This window comes from Schistocerca serialis, chromosome 5 (genome assembly GCF_023864345.2).
Source record: "Schistocerca serialis cubense isolate TAMUIC-IGC-003099 chromosome 5, iqSchSeri2.2, whole genome shotgun sequence".
Taxonomy (NCBI): Eukaryota; Metazoa; Arthropoda; class Insecta; order Orthoptera; family Acrididae; genus Schistocerca; species Schistocerca serialis.
The window spans coordinates 52,853,787-52,871,700 of NC_064642.1; the positions used below are offsets into that span (position 1 = coordinate 52,853,787).

Here is a 17,914-nt window from a genome sequence, read left to right on the forward strand (position 1 = left end):
TCGTACCACGAATTGCATCCAACGTCCTCAATTATTTGCTAAACATTTTCCAATCTAACACTAATTCTTTAGAAAAACTGGTAGAAGCCGACCTCAGGGAAGATCAGTCTGGATTCCAAAGAAATGTAGGAATCCGCGAGGCGATACTGACACTACGACTTCTCATAGAAGATAGGTCAGGGCAAACCGACGTTTACAGCATTTGTAGACTTTGACAGAGCTTTCGACAATGCTACTCGAATACTGTCTTTTAAACTCTAAAGGTGGCAGGGGTAAAATACAGGGAGCGAAAAGCTATTTACAATTTATACAGAAAGCAGATGTCAGTTATAAGAGTCGAGGGGCATGAAAGGGAAGCAGTTGTTGAGAAGAGAGTGAGACAGGGTTGTAGCTTATCCGCGATATTATTCAATTTGTACATTGAGCAACCAGTAAAGGAAACAAAAGAAAAATCTGGAGCAGGAATTGAAGTCCACTGAGAAGAAGTAAAAACTTTAAAGTTGGCCGATGACATTGTAATTCTGTCAGAGACAGCAAAGGACTTGGAAGAGCAGTTGAACGGGATGGACAGTTTCTTGAATAGACGATATAAGATGAACACCAACAAGAGCAAATCGAGGATATTGCAATGTAGTCCAATTAAATCAGGCGATGCTGAGGGGATTAGATTTGGAAATGGGACGCTTAAAGTAGTAGATCAGTTTTGCTATTTGGGCAGCAAAATAACTGATGGTGATCGAAGCAGAGAGCATATAAAATATAGACTGGCAATGGCAAGAGAAGCGTTTTTGAAGAAGAGAAGTTTGTTAACATCGAGTATAGATTTAAGCATCAGGAAGTTTTTTCTGAAAGTATTTGTATGGAGTGCAGCCACGTATGGAAGTGAAATCTGGACGATGAGCAGTTTAGACAAGAAGAAAATAGGAGCTTTTGAAATGTGGTGCTACAGAAGAATGCTAAAGATTAGATGGGTAGATCACGTGACTAATGAGGAAGTACTGAATGGAATTTGGAAGAAAAGGAATTTGTGGCATAAACTGATTAGAAGAAGGGATGGGTTGGTAGGACACTCACCAGTTTAGCACTGGAGGGAAGCTTGGGGGAGGGGGTTGTAAAAATCATAGAGAAAGACCAAGAGGTGAAAACAGTAAGCTGATTCAAAAGGAAGTAGATTACAGTTGTTAATCGGAGACGAAGACGCTCGCACAGGATAGAGTAGCACGGAGAGCTTCATCAAACCAGTCTTAGGACTGAAGATCACAACAACAACATTCCAATCTCTGTCTCTCACCATAGATTTCCTTCTATACCCCTCCCTGTAGTATCATCGAAGTTGTTCCATGATGTCAGATACACTCCATTCTGTACCTTCTTCTTGCCAGTGTTTTCCATGTGTTCCTTTCTCGCCGACTCCGTGGAGAACCTCCTCATTCCTTATCTTTTTAGTCTACCTAATTTTTAACTTAGTTTTTATACGTATCCTCAAATATTGGATAGCTGTTACCTTCAAGGTGATAACGACACACCTCATCAATCTCCTTTCTGCTACTCTTTATGACTTTCATCTTTCTTCAATTCACTCTCCATCCTCCTTCCGTGTTCAGTAGACTGGTTATTCCATTCAACACATCTTGCACTTCTTGTTCACTTTCACTTTCACTAAGGGTAACAATGTCATCGGCCAGTCATCATTTATATCAGTGGTCCTCAACTTGTACGATCTCCTAGGTATGGCGCGGTACTTCTGAAGGTTTATGACATTGCTAATAAAAGTAAATGAAGTAATTTCACTGAATATTTTTTTAAATAACAACAAAATATATAATAATATTCCAGAAATTAAACTTGATTACACGTTATCTATTGGCTTACGCCTTACAAGTTTGAGTTATCAGTGAGAAACTTCCCTGTCGCTTCTTGCACAAAAGTTCGGTTCGTGGTAGAATTGAAGACAAACTCACACGCATTTCCTGTTCTACTGAAATAAATCTCTCACGTTACTCATTTTTTATGTTGGTTGGTGCCGAAAATCCCAGCTCGCACAAATAGGCGGTGACAAAATGCAACAGGGTATTCACTGCTTCCAGTGCCAATACTGGGTACTCTTCCTTCTCTAACGACCAAAACTGTATAAGTGCCAATTCACAACATTTCAGTTGAATGTTCGGCCTGTCTGAAGTTCTGCGAGTCGCTCTTCTCCCTCCCTCCAGAGAACAGTCGGTGGTGGATACTGCTGACACAGCATAGGGGTTGTGCACGCACTTGTACTTGTCGACAGTGATGGATGGAAAACATTTCGCCATGTTATTCTCAAGAACCATGAGACGATATAAAACGAGTTCGTACGCTGTGTCACCGTGTGGATCTACCTCGAACGTAAGAGGAAACGCTTAAAAATGTTGGAGATTCTCTCTACAATTACGCGCTAGCAATAAATAAAAGCTACACTAATTACACAAATTACAAGAAAAAATCAGAAGATTCCAGTGAGGTATCCTTGGCTAAGGGTCGACATATGAAACATCCCCTTAGAAAAATTGATGAATGACTGTGTTGATAAACCTCTCACATTATTTGATTTTCAAACAGCTGAGCAAAACTGAACATACTCAGACATTTCTCTCATTACATATTCTGATCAACAGTAAACTGACACACAATATATTTTTTTAGCGCAACGCAATCTGACTTTCAACAATCATTACAAAAGAATGGCCCTGACTAACAATAACCTATACCTTTCATGAATCACTTACCTCACAAAAATCTTCGTTACTCAAACTACTGCAATACAGCGGCGCCAACACTGCTAGCTAAATAAAAGATTCTAACTACTGATGGCACTAGCTACTGATAGGCATAGTTAGCAAAATGAAAGATTTTGATGGAGAACGAACAATATATTTACCTTAATAGTGTTCAAAAGTCAAATTATATATATCAGTTCCTGACATCCGGTGTTACAAATTTCGTTTTTCTGAGGGACACACGTCCAGATCGTCCGCTCTCAAAACTCTCCCCACATCCACCACTGCTGGCGGCTCACCTCCAACTGCACAACGCTACGCGCTGTTCACATCCAACTGCCCAACGCTACAATAGCGAATATTCCAACAATGCCAACCAGCCACAGACTGCACACAGCACAGTCAGTGATTTTCATACAGAGCGCTACGTGGCGTTACCAGCATAAAAACCTAAACAGCCTACTTACAATATTTATTAGCTCTTTTCTCAATGCCAAAAAATCTTTCCAATACTGTACCTTTTGACAATGAGCGGATCTCAGTATCCAGAACCCAATTCATGGCACAATTGTTTGAAGAGTCTTGTCTTAAGAGCCCTAGCATTATGAAATTTACCATGTTAATGAGTGAACCTAAACCATTTTTAGGTTCTGTTGGAATAGTCTTCACCACTAGAGCCTCACGAGGTATTGAAGCTACGGTCGATAAATATGATTCCAGTCTTGGAACAGATCCTTTGAGTCTTTGAGTCTCCCTGTCATTGCTGGTGCACCGTCTGTGCAAAGAGAAAGACAACTTTTCCATGACAGCCCGTCTTGGTGGTCCAGCTGTTGTGGTGTGGTAAGGCATAATGTTGCCTAGGCGTACTGACCTCCAGATCTTTGAAAAAGATACACTCACCGCTCAGTGTTATTATGACACTGCACACTATCTCCATGTGCGTCTTTTCATGGGTGCGTACAGCCATGACTTCATTTTTATGGGTGAGAACGCGCGATCGCATCGAACAGCGCAGGTGAAGGAACTCTTGGAACGAAAGGGTATTCGGCGAATGATGGACTGCCCTGCCCCCCCCCCCCCCCCCCCCGCCAGCGACTTAAATCCCGTCGAACACATGTGGGATGCCTTGGGGAGACGTATAGCAGCGCGTCTACAGGCACCAGACCAGTATTCAGTCTCTCTGCAAGAGGACTGGAACGCCCTACCACAAGAACGTCTTACCAACCTTGGAGTTTAGAACGGGAACACATCGCAGAACGGTATTCCGCCTTCTGTAACATACAGGGGACCATTATAAGTAGTGGTGACCTCAGTGTAATTACTGTCTTCGAAGAAAAGTGTCATTCCTGTTAGCCTCACTGCGTATTTCTTTCGGTTACTTTCTGTACTATGCTGCAGCGGTTGTTTCTATGTACGGTCCCTTCGTTTCAAAGTATGGCACATCAGTGTACTTTCGTTCACTTCGACTTCGCCATGTTCATCGTTAACTCATAAACTGTGAGAAACTCGCTGTTCTTTTCAGGCAACTGTTCTTATAAAACTGTCTTACTTCCGAATCATACTCATTACTAACATAGACAGAGTTCTTAGGGAGCGTTAGTCTCTACTGTCATTGCATCTGATGGGTCGGCATACATTAATGCAATGGAAAATGAGTTTACCATATACGCTTTTATCGTTAAAAATAAATGTCATGTGACTATGGCCTCACGTCGGGTAGATCGTTCGCCGGGTGCAAGTCTTTCGATTAGACGCCACTTCGGCGACTTTCGCGTCGATGGGGCTGAAATGATGATGATTAGAACAACACAACACCCAGTCCCTAAGCGGAGAAAATCTCAGACACAGCCAGGAATCGAACCCAGGTCCGTAGGGGTGACAGTCTGTCGCGCTGACCACTCAGCTACCAGGGGCGGACACTTTTATCGTTAATCTGGTAACATTTTATACAGAATACTTCACAAAAATCAGCACAATATCTGGGACAATACACTCGACAGAAGTGTAGTTTCATTATGAAATTAGAAGTATATATTAATACCTTCTGCTGCTGACGGGCGTTGATATATATCAACGGGGACAGGTCAAAATGTGTGCCCCGCCCGGGACTCGAACGCGGGATACCCTGCTTACATGACAAACATTCTATCCATCTGAACCACGGAGGACACAGAGGACAGTGCGACTACAGGGACTATCTCCCTCACGCTTTCCGCGAGACCCACATTCTCACCTTATAGGTCCACACACTCATTACTCGTGGAAGACATTCTTAATAAGTCCCGTAAGAGTTCGGGTAATATGTGTGCATCCGCACAGAAGAAGAAGGTCATGGCCGGCATTGCGAGAACTATATACTTATATGGATATGGTGTCTGTTCTTTCGGACATCTCCGCACACATATTACCCGAATTCTTACAGGACTTGGTAAGAATGTCTTCCACGAGTAATGAGTGTGTTGGGTAGGGACACTACGAATGTAGTGTGTGGACCTATAAGGTGATAATGTGGGTCTCGCGGGAAGCGTGTCTGAGATAGTCTCTGCAGTCGCGCTATCCTGTGTGCCGTCTGTGGCTCAGATGGATGCCGGCACGGTAGCTCTGCGTGTTTGGTCAGAAAGTCGGCTGGCCTCTGTAATAAAGAAACTGAGTGGAAGGATCAACCAACGAACTTGAACGGATGTCTTGCGACGTCCGCAACGACCAAACCAAACGCAACGATAAACAGCAAAAAAAAAAAAAAAAAAAAAAAAAAATGGATAGAGCGTCTGCCATGTAAGCAGGAGATCCCAGGTTCGAATCGGGGTCGGGGCACAGATTTTCACCTGTCCCCGTTGATATATATCAACGCACGTCAGCAACCGAAAGTATTAATATTTAATTCTAATTTCGTTCTAGACGGCTGCAGGTCCGAAAGAACAGACACCATATCCATATAAGCGTGAAGTTTCATGTGATTTAAATCCCATACACATTTCTAATATTCCCAAATAAAATGGTCCTTCGGGATCAGACATGTGTCTTTATTTACCATACGCCATCAACAGGCAATCATTGTTTTACGTGCCTCTGCTTGTCATATAGAAAGTTATATCGTGTATCTCGCTGTGTAAAACTGACGGAATCGTAAAAGGGTAGGGGCCGAATGCACGTTCAGTTCTCGTATACGCTTTGCAGTGGCAGGGCAGGCACTGGATAACCTGCACAGTAGAAGCCGTTGAATCGCAGAGACGCCAACGGCAAATGATAAACATTTTCATCATCAGTGACTGGAAGGTTGGGTAGGAACGATCTCTGCGTGGGTTCTCTTGTGAGGGTAAGCGTGCGTGTTGAGGGTGGCCTGGGAGGGGTTCGGGAAGCACATGTTCCACATTCACAGCACGCCTTTGCTTCTTCCGCCCTTTGACTTGCTTTGAATAAAGGCACAACACAAACAGTGTCGAAGAGCCCCTGGTGTAAAAATCAGTTTCATTGTACCTTTTGAAATTTCTGATAATTATTAGAAGTCAGTTTACTTGTACTCGACTTTCACTATTAGACAGGACATTCCGAGTTAGTCGCTCACTACAATAGAGATCTGCCAATTACTGAACTGTAGTTTGTGGTACTCGATTAGGAGAGAGATCAGATGACTTTGTCGTTCTTCTTTCTGTTATATGCCCTGGTCCAGAAGAAGTGATTACCGATTAATAATGGCAGAGATTTATTTTCCGCTAGTGACGCTTGGATTACGCTCTCGTGCTCTCCGCCAGGCAAGGACAATCGCTTACACCTGCCGCAGCTCCACAATTATAATGTTTGCTCTGCGCGTTTATCGCGAGCTGGCGGCTCAGCTCACAGAGACATGCAGTGCTGATTAATGCTTGCGAACCGACACGCTTTAATGAGAGTATCGTTCCTTGTTCGCCGAACGCTCTGCCCTCACTGTTACGACTCTTCCTTCTCTGTTTGTTTGCTATCTACCAACACGCATCACAGATAGAGCAAATACTTGACGATTGTCTCAAGAGTAGTCGTGTCTGTTCCCTTGCACTTACCATCAGCTTTCTTCACTGAGCAGTTACTGTACTTCCAGCAAACATCTTCATTACCTAATCACGCTTACAAGCAGTACTGGGAGTCCATGTTTCGCTGTTTTCATTATGCTCACAAATTACTTGTCGTTGCCTCATTTTCAGAATATTCCGCAGTGTAATGATATTACAACACACAAATAGTTTCTAGTCTCGTTCTATCCCCTTCAAACGACGTAATTTTCCTTTCGTGCAGTGCCGTAAATGTGTAGCTCTTCCTTTCGTGCTTATTTGCCTTCTCACACATTATTCGGTGCGTAACGTGGCTGTGAATGCACGGCAGTGAATCATTACAGAAATACTTCCCTCAAGTTTTATTACACATTTCGTAGCTCAATTTCGGTTTTATCTTCTTTTCTGAACCATCAGCCACGCAGTGTAGCTCCGTAGTATAGCCTACATCTTCATCATCAAATTCTTCGTCTATTGGCAAGGAAAGTTATCTTCCCATTCATCACTCGACTCTTCATCACGTCGTGCAGCTGTATAACCCGTCCGTTTACAGTACCATTTCGTAACAGTCACTATGACATCTTTAACTCTCGTCTTTTCTGTTCTGTTCCTCGTTATCTTCGATAGGCTGCTTTCAATTACATGCAGTTTTTGAAAGTATAAGCTCCGGACTTCCTTCTCTTACTGGTCTAAGTAAGAAATGCTGACATAAAGTAACACACAGCTCAAAGTCGCACGTTGATTGCGACAATAACACGACTCTTCACGTGTCAAGCACAAGTCTATCACGTTATGACTTTCACGTATATGACAATGAGACGTCGCTTTTGATAGCTTCTGATGATCCGGATATCCTCACAGATAAAACTACCATATAGCCTTGCTCCAAACCCTGTATAGAGTGTGCTGATTTCCTTCACCTTTGTCCTGTTCCAACAATGTTTCGTCTGTAATGATCTAGCCATTGAAAACACGTTAAACGCTAATCTTATATCCGGATGAAAAGTGAACTATTCCCTGAAGTACTGGTATTTCACGTAATAATAATGAGCTAGATAACAATATAAGACTTCGAATCATTCTCACTGGCATCATGTCGAATGTAGCAGCGATTTCTAGTCTTGTGAAGATTTACGAGATGATTCGGGGATGTTTCAAAGAATTATTAACCCACTGCAGCGGTGGGAGCAGTATTGCATCCAAATACAATGACGACACTTGGAACACTTCCTTTAACAGCGACTAGTGTCCAGCAAATTGTAACATTTAAGGTGTTGAAGTAGTGTTGCACTTCTTGCTGATGTAGGTCATTGTGAAATTTGAGTCTCCGTAACTGAAAAAACTACATTTCTAAAAGATTTGGTTACCGAGGACAAAGTTTCATTTTAAAGTCAGTAGTGGCACTGACATTCGTGGATCTACTCCTGTATTGTGTTCCCATGAAGTTTCTTTATTCCAGACACACATCGTATGACATTTTCTGCTGTGAGAAGATCAGCAGCCTATTTGCTAAAGTTTTCACGCTTAAAGTACACTGGCACCTTCGTTTCATAAGTGTGAGAGTCCTTTGTCAAGAGCAATCATTTCATGTGGATGACTGCAATGATGGTATGTACAACGCAGCATCGCGTCTGTGTTGTGGATTATGTTGAGAGACGGAAAATGGCGAAACCCAAATTCAGATTGTTCAAATGGCTCTGAACACTATGGGACTTAATATCTGAGGTCATCAGTCCACTAGAACTTTGAACTACTTAAACCCAACTAACCTAAGGACATCACACACATCCATGCCCGAGGCAGGATTCGAACCTGCGAACGTAGCAGTCGCGCGGTTCCGGAATGAAGCGCCTAGAACCGCTCGGCCACCGCGGCCGGCAGTGGTGAAACTCCTCCAGACATAAAGCTTTTTTTTTTAACAACAGGCAGCCTTTTGAGGTCAAAGTACCTCATATGATGGTCGTATCGCGATCACTCCATGAGAGGAGAAGTGAGAAATTTAATCCAGACCATGGGTGCAAAGTTTGGTGATTATGAACATTAAATCGCGACTTCTACTCCCCTTAGTAGTCAAATATAACAATGACAATTTATTGTATCTATCAGTAGTCTATCTGGCTAACATCCGTGTCGAGCACCATTTCACTGGAGTACGTTAGTTATAGTGGCTACAGAGGTGATACCTTTGTTGAGATAGGTTGTCCACGACTCACGGGCGTAGTGTTCAACAAATGCTTCGAAACCTCCTACCTACCAACATGACTTCAGACGAAACAGAGGTAGGCGGATACTTCATTATGTTGGACCTTCCACCTTCGTTAGTGTGTAGGAACGACAGAAAGTAGGTATTGCTCACTCAGTGGGTGTCCAGCATAGACATCCAACACATAGGGGATAAACAAAAACATGGAAACACGAAAACACATCACATTACCAGGCCTAATTCGGTGTAGGAAACCCATTGGCCTTCAAAACAGGTATGAGTCGTCTCGAAATGGATTAATACGGGACCCGTATGGTTTTTAAGGGAATCTTATATCATTCTTCCTGGAAAATAGCGCCAAGTTCAGGTAACGATAATACAGATGGATCGGGATTACCCACCATTGTCTCCTAAGTAGACCACAAAGTCTCATAATCCTTGCTAGAAACGGAAGTACGACTTCAAACAGCCAAGACCTCTGCTGTACAGCATTTATTGTGATGACCGATTCCAGCAAACTACGTTGTCATCATCAGATCTGTAAAGCGTAAATCGACATCTTCAGGCGCACTGGTATCAGATGTAAAGGGATGTAAAAATTGACTACTCCATGGAATGGATTATAATTTCTGTAGTAATTTTCACTGAATCTTGACCAAATGCATCTTTTATCCTATCATATCATAAAACGATATTTCATGAACTTGAGAACAATAGTGTATCGGAAAGTCAAGCACAAAATAACTATTATATAAAACAACGTACATATTCCACTAGTTACACAAGCGCATGTTCGTACATTAGCACAATGAAGACTCTCAACTAACCATCACAGCCCCCAGGTAACACTGTGGTAGTAGTTATAAAGAAAAATACTTTGTGTCATATAAAGTATAAAGACAAACCAACGATACAAGAATGATACACTGTAGATATTCAATAAATAAATTGAATATAATTTCTGTAGTAAATTTCACTGAATCTTGACCAAATGCATCTTATATCCTATCATAGTACGATATTTTATGAACATAAGAACAATAGTGTATCGTGAAGCCAAGCACAGAATAGCTATTACATAAAACAACGTACATATTCCACTGGCTATACAAGCTCATGTACGTACATTAGCACAATGAAGACTAAGACTCTCAACTCAAGGATCATAGCCCCCAGGTGACACTGTGGTAGTAGTTATAAACAAAAATACTTTGTGTCATATAAAGACAAACCAACGATACAAGAATGATAGACTGTAGACATACAATAAATAAATAATCCAAATCAGAGAATGTACCACTTATTTTGTTATAATAATTATAATTTAATGTTGTATAAATTTGAAAACCACCTCAAAAAACGCAACAGGAAGCACTGTACCTTCAAAATTTCGTATAATGTACAAGTAGTGAAGCCAGTCACTTGGAATGTTCGTAGTACAAAAACAGATACAATAAAAATATACATGTCATAAAATGCAGGCAGCATGAAATCTCGACTACCATACACTGTTCTTCGGTACCTCGGTGTAGTTTAGCAAACATGAAGGAACTACAATGGGAACATGAAGTGTTCCACTCATAAAGCTACAAACACGTCATTACAAGTACAGAAACCGTACAATGAAATCCCTTATCTGGCTTTATGCAGTCACAATATTTACACTATCAACATGCTCGAAAAAGTGGTTCAAATGGCTCTGAATACTATGGGACTAGACTTCTAAGGTCATCAAAACTTAGAACTAATTAAACCTAATTAACCTAAGGACATCCTTTATCATTTAGCTACAAAATAGCAGTTCAGCAACTGGAAGCAGTTAATACCATAAATTATCTGGTAGTACGCATTAGGAGTGATTTAAAATGGAATGATCATATAATGTTGATCGTCGGTAAAGCAGATGCCAGACTGAGATTCATTGGAAGAATCCTAAGGAAATGCAATCCGAAAACAAAGGAAGTAGGTTACAGTACGCTTGTTCGCCCACTGCTTGAATACTGCTCAGCAGTGTGGGATCCGTACCAGATAGGGTTGATAGAAGAGATAGAGAAGATCCAACGTAGAGAAGCGCGCTTCGTTACAGGATCATTTAATAATCGCGAAAGCGTTACGGAGATGATAGATAAACTCCGGTGGAAGACTCTGCAGGAGAGACGCTCAGTAGCTCGGTACGGGCTTTTGTCAAAGTTTCGAGAACATACCTTCACCGAAGAGTCAAGCAGTATATTGCTCCCTCCTACGTATATCTCGCGAAGAGACCATGAGGATAGAATCAGAGAGATTAGAGCCCACACAGAGGCATACCGACAATCCTTCTTTCCACGAACAATACGAGACTGGAATAGAAGGGAGAACCGATAGAAGTACTCAAGGTACCCTCCGCCACACACCGCCAGGTGGCTTGCGGAGTATGGATGTAGATGTAGATGTAGATGCCCGAGGCAGGATTCGAATCTGCGACCGCACGGTCGCGCGGTTCCAGACTGTAGCGCCTAGAACCGCTCAGCCACCTGGGCCGGCAACATGCTCGACTTTTAGATGTTAGTATGATGACAATGTCAACCGTATATAATAACTCCTGGTAGTAATTTGACCTTGCAGAGTAACAATGGGGCCTATGGTATACCATGAAATGGCTGACCAAACCATCACCGAACCTCTGCCATGTTTCACTCTCTGGACGTAAACACTACCAGTAGTTGGAAAAAATGTGAAGTAAGGCTCATCCTACCAAATGATTCTCTTCCACTGCTCCTTAGCCGAGGTCTTCTGGCTTTGGCAAACGTTTTCCTACTTGGGGTATTCGTATCACTGTTGAGTAGCCTGGGAATTCCAGCTTGCCCTACAGTTCTCTGCTAAAGGATTTCCATTCGTGTTATTTTTATGCTGACTGGGTTCGCGAGTGCTACATTCATCTCTGCGGTGTCTTTTTGCAGCTGCCTTATTTTTCGTCGCAATTCTCTACAAGGACTATCAGGAACACTGAACACACAGTTATGTCCGCGTTGTGAAAAACTACGTTATGTTATTTTTCCACTTTCACCGTATGCGGTGTAAATCTTCGATACACTGCCTCTTGAAACACTAAACAGTTTTGCTAACTTGACTATGGAAGCACCCACCATATGAGCACCAACAATTCTCCCACGACCCAAGTCACCTAGCTCCGACATCACGCACTCACAACTAGACAGGACATTGTTCTGAGCACGAATGACACTTGCAGTGTATTCAGGATATTACACAGTTGCCGCTCGTGACCGGATACAACAGCGGAGACTGCAGGCTAGTCTAGCATCTGCATTCCTCACGCCAACGGCCTTGACGCAGTGGTAACACCGGTTCCCGTCAGATCACCGAAGTTAAGCGCTGTCGGGCTGGGCTAGCACTTGGATGGGTGACCATCCGGTCTGCCGAGCGCTGTTGGCGAAAGTGGTGCACTCAGCCCTTGTGAGGCAAACTGAGGAGGTACTTGACTAAGGAGTAGCGGCTCCGGTCTCGTGAACTGACAAAACGGCCGGTAGAGCGATGTGCTGACCACATGCCCCTCCATGTCTGCATCCAGTGACACCTGTGGGCTGAGGATGACACGGCGGTCGGTCGGCACCGTTGGGCCCGTACCGGCGAGCAGACGGGGCAAAAATGTATTACTCGCAGGGTAATACCGTGTAACCATTCCATCGTGGGTAATGACCTGAATTCGACGACGGAGAGTCCACAACTTTCTTCACGTATTTCATATCCAACGGAAGTCAGTGATGGTTAGATACCGTAGAGCTATCAGTTCACGGGGATGCTCAGGGCAACGACTCACCTGCTGTTGAAAACAGTCCCAGACATGAAACTTCCTGGCAGATTAAAACTGCGTCTCGAACCGAGACTCGAACTCGGGACCTTTGCCTTTTTCGGGCAAGTGCACTACCAATTGAGCTGCCCAAGCACGACTCACGCTCCCTCCTCACAGCTTTAATTCCGCCAGTACCTCGTCTCCTACCTTCCAAACTTCACAGAAGCTCTCATGCGAACCTTGCAGAACTAGCACTCCTGGAAGAAAGGAGAGTACTTGCCCGCGAAAGGCAAAGGTCCCGAGTTCGAGTCTCGGTCCGAGACACAGTTTTAATCTGCCAGGAAGTTTCGTATCAGCGCACACTCCGCTGTAGAGTGAAAATTTCATTCTAGTCCCAGACATTTTCTACGTGCTTAAGATCAGGTGATTTAGCAGACTAGTTGAGGTGCGATATGTGAACGTGGCTGCTGTCGATTTGAGAGACGCAAGTGTCCACAGCACACGCCTCTTGAAGGTTTAGAAGAAGGGGCAACATTTGGTCATAGAGAATGTTGAAATAAACATATTTGTTGTTGCGCACTCTATTGTCAGTCACAGGCTCCAACACCTAGCACATCAAAGAGCCACCTCTAACGTGAACTATGTCCTCCACACACTGAAGAACAAACGACTCACTGGGACGTCTGTGAGCAGTTTACCTAGCGTTGTTTCAAAATAGGCAAAATTGAAACCCTCAGATCATACTATACGCTCCCAGTCAGCTTTTGTCAATTTTCTGTGTTATTTGACCCACGGATCACGTACAGCTTTATGTGCCGGTGTGGGCAACGGTTTGTTCCGAGGTACGGGGTGCTTATAACTAAACTTTGAGGGGACCCCAGTGAAAAACAAGCAATCGTGGGACAATGAAACGTGAAAACATTTGTAAGGACATCCGGAAGAGAAATGACCAATAATCCATTGAAAGAAACACTTTTAATTTCCACAGGAGAGGATAAAAATTGTTAGCTGCGTATCATGTTTACGTTCCATGTTACAAACGTTGCCCAGTGTGACGAACTTCTGCGTAGGCAGCAGCCTAGAATCTCAGTAGATATTACTCTACTGCTGCCCGAAACACTTCAGGTGGAATGTTAGCTACATCCCACGCTACGTTGATCTTCATCTTGAGGAGTGCACGAAGGGTCCAGAATTCTCAACCATGGCAACGCGTTCAACAATTTATGGTGCAGTTGGCCATCGGCCTCTCCAAGGAGCAATTTCCAAATCGGCAGTTAATTCGAACATCCGAATCATGTTCTTCAACCCTAGAGCTGAAAGATAACCTCTCCGTAGTACTTTAATGCGTCAATAGTCGCGAAGGCGAGGAGTACTATTCGTGTTGGTTCAATAAAGCAGCTTCACATAATTTTTGTAACTTTTTTGGGAAGAGCAACCTTGTAAGCAGTATAAAACTATTGGAAACAAAAACAATTGCAATGGTTATTTTATTTAAAATGACAGGTCTCGGCCTAGTCTTAGACCATCTTCAGAAATGCACCATCAGCTGAAGTTGACGACGTCTAAAACAGTAGGCTCAGTGACTAAAACCATTTCTGAAGAGGTCCTAAGACTAGGCCGAAACCAATCATTTTAAATAAAATAACCACCGCGGAATTGACTGTTTATTTTTCAATAATTTTAAAAAGCTGTACTAGTAAAGCCCTGTTCATGTTGTGCAGACTCACGTTGACTGTTTGCATCTGAGACGCATACTGATGCTAGTGGTTCAAGACTACGTCCCCGTACCAGTGAAAGGCCCCCTTTGAAAAATTAATGAATTGCTGTGCTGATAAACCTCTCACATCATTTGATTTTCAAACAGCTGTGCAGAACTGAACGTACTCAGACATTTCTCTCTTTACTTATTCTGATCAACACTAAACTGACACACAATATTTTTAGCGCAACGCAATCTGACATTCAATAATCCCTACAAAAGAATGGCCCTGACTAACAATAACCTATACCTTTCATGAATCATTTACCTCACAAAAATCTTCGTTACTCGAACTACTGCAATACATCGAGCGCCAATACCGCCAGCTAAATAAAAGATTCTAACTACTGATGGCACTAACTACTGATAGACATAGCTAGCAAATGAAAGATTTTGATAGAGAACAAACAATTTACCTTAATAGTTCATGATATCCAGACTTACAAATTTACTCTCTCTGATAGACGCACGTCAAAATCATTCGCTCTCAAAACTCCGCCATCTCTCTCCCCACATCCACCACTGCTGGCGGCTCACCTCCAACTGCGCAATGCTACGCGCTGTTCACATCCAACTGCCCAACACTACAATAGTGAATATTTCAACAATGCCAACCAGCCACAGACTGCACACAGCACACCCAGTGATTTTCATACACAGCACTACGTGGCATTACCAATATAAAAACCTAAACAGCCTATGTACCAGCCCGTAATGGCGACTCGTGACACTAACACTGCTAACAACGGAAATCAAAGTCTGGACATCATTCCTATTAAGTTGGGTATTCGTACGGTAAACATCTTTCCGTCTACACCGACTGACGTAACGAAAGTTTAATTATAACTACCATATATTTGGCTGCAAGTGTCTATTGCATGCACTTCCCTTCGGAAGGTTCGGACTAAATCTCGCTGAAATGGTCCTGCATTGACTGACAATGGTAATTTCTGTCGGATTCGGAAAGGATTGTCATTGGCGTGACACACTTCAGTGCCTGACGTACTTCTATGACCGTTGTTCATACGCTGTGTTACGCGACATAGAGTGGCGCACCATTCTTTGTAGACACGTTGGACAGTCCACAACGATACACCAGCAAGCTGGGCAATTACATTCGCGTTGATGGGCATGTCCAAACACGACTGCTCGTTTCTGCCGTTCTGACCACGTCTCCGCGTCGGCCCAGCTTAACCGCGCTGATCGATACAGCTGTTTGGAAGGTCGACGGTGCAGGGTAACATGACCGCACGATACTAGCTCTACAGCACGAGAGTGACCAGCGTGATCTTTTAATGTGTTGTCTGGCGAGTTTATCCTCGCCCCACCTGTAGTCTGCACCGCTGACTCGGTGCTCTATAACGTGTGGGTGAATCGCTTGGCAGGTGACGCGCCGCTGCCTGCGCAGGTGGGGTCCACAACCGTGGCCTCCGTCCCGACACACCACAGCCAATGTAAGCCTTCCGAGGGCGAAGCGGCCGCGCCCTGGCGTCGAGGCGACACACCGCTGCTGTGGCGGCTTTTTGTGGCCCGGCTTTCTTTATTTGCTGCTGCCGCTGTCGCTGGTGGCTCGGCGCGTCTGCAACTGGTAAGCTGATACCATCAGCTGCGGCTACCTGCAGCCGACAGGTGGCGTCCCGAGCAACGGCGCTCCGGAGCTGCCCGCCGCCTCCCTCACAGGCGTTCTGCCCTCGCTGCTCGCTGTTGTTTACCCTTTACGTCTTGTTGATATATCACCTCCCGCTGTGTTTGCGATTCCTCTGTCTGCTCGCCTTCACCTCTCGATCCATCACAACAGTGACAGGTTTACGAAAACTGCACGTCGAAGCAAGAGCGTATTGGCAATGTAAGCCCGATTTTGCAGCGTCGGGCCGAAGTTAGATAGGATCCCGGTGTCTACTCACAGCGCACGCAAATTCCCGTACATTACGGACCAGTGGTTTATGGATGCAGATCTGGTGCCCGACAGCGTCCCAGAAGTGTTCGCCGGCCGTTGTGGACAAGCGGTTCTAGGCGCTTCAAAAATGGTTCAAATGGCTCTGAGCACTATCGGACTTGACATCTGAGGCCATCGGTCCCCTAGAACTTAGAACTACTTAAACCTAACTAACTTAAGGACATCACACACATCCATGCCCAAGGCAGGATTCGAACGTGCGACCGTAGCAGTCGCGCGGTTCCAGACTAAAGCGCCTAAGCCGGCCGTGGTGGCCGAGCGGTTCTAGGCGCTTCGGTCCGGAAAAAAATATTTGCTGCCCAGCGTGCAGCAAGATGGCTTGTTGATATGCGCTCATGCTTCGTATTTGCCTAACACTTCGGTTTTTTTATTCTTTTATATCGCTATCCCTGTTAATACCAAATACTCTTTATAGGTGTTTTATTATTCATATGTAAAAAATAGATCAAGGATCTTTAGGTTAAAACCTATTTTTTTTCCTAAGCTCCAATTTGCGTATGAGTTGGTACTTACGCGTTTCATGACTAACTAAACTGAATACCGTTAGTTCTATAGGAGCTAAAATTGCGTATTTCGACGTTGACGCCTAATTTTACCTATTTCGGCATCAAAATCCTAAAAAGTATCTATTTTGTTAACCTGACATAGAGTTCTTGTGTTTTCAAAGATTAGAAACAGGAAGTAAACTTAGGTTTCTACGTCTCGTCGAAGGCGATGGTCGTTGGAGACTGTTTACAATTCCTTTGCTTGCCTTACTACCAACAGCACTGGGCACGGTTGAATGGCCATCAATCCAAGTACGCGCCGAGCGCGAGAGTGCTTAACTTCGGTGAGCGCATGGGAACCGGTCAGAGATTTGGGTTACACATTAGAATCGAAGGTGGGAGTACTAAATGTTATATTTCAAAATATTTCGTTCGTGGGATTCTGGCCAGCTGTGTATTTTCGCAAAGAAACGGTTTCATACGCCTTTAGCTGAGCACGGATTAAAAAATCACAAAGTTAGCTAAATTACTGCCCTTCGCGCATTTTCTCGCTGCTGTCTACAGGCAGTCCTATCAAACTACTCTGTTTCGTGAAAAGTGTTAATCGTGAATTTTCCGATTCGAAAAATAATTTGCCAGTAGTGAGATGCTTTCATCTGAAGCACCTGTAGATTCCATTCGCTTGTTCAGAAGGGGCGGCCATCTGTCAGGTGCCGTATGTCCAGCAACGAGTACGGTACTTCCCCTACCGCTCCCATGCACTGCAGTAAAAAAAAAAAAGAAAGTCATCGTTCACTTTTTCCCAGCGAAAACAAATCAGTACATTGTGTAGCGACCGACGTGTTAAGTGCAAAATAAATTCTAGTTTCTGTGTGAGAATACTACGCCATGCCGAAAACAGCTAGTTCAAAGTCTACTCATATAAGGCAGTGGCTGCAAGTATACAAC

General features: G+C 43.8%; 1 pseudogene; it reads left to right on the forward strand.

The window, feature by feature from the left end:
- The first annotated feature begins 12,289 nt into the window (after positions 1–12,289).
- LOC126482659 (5S ribosomal RNA) lies at positions 12,290–12,407 on the forward strand (annotated as a pseudogene).
- Positions 12,408–17,914: the final 5,507 nt, after the last annotated feature.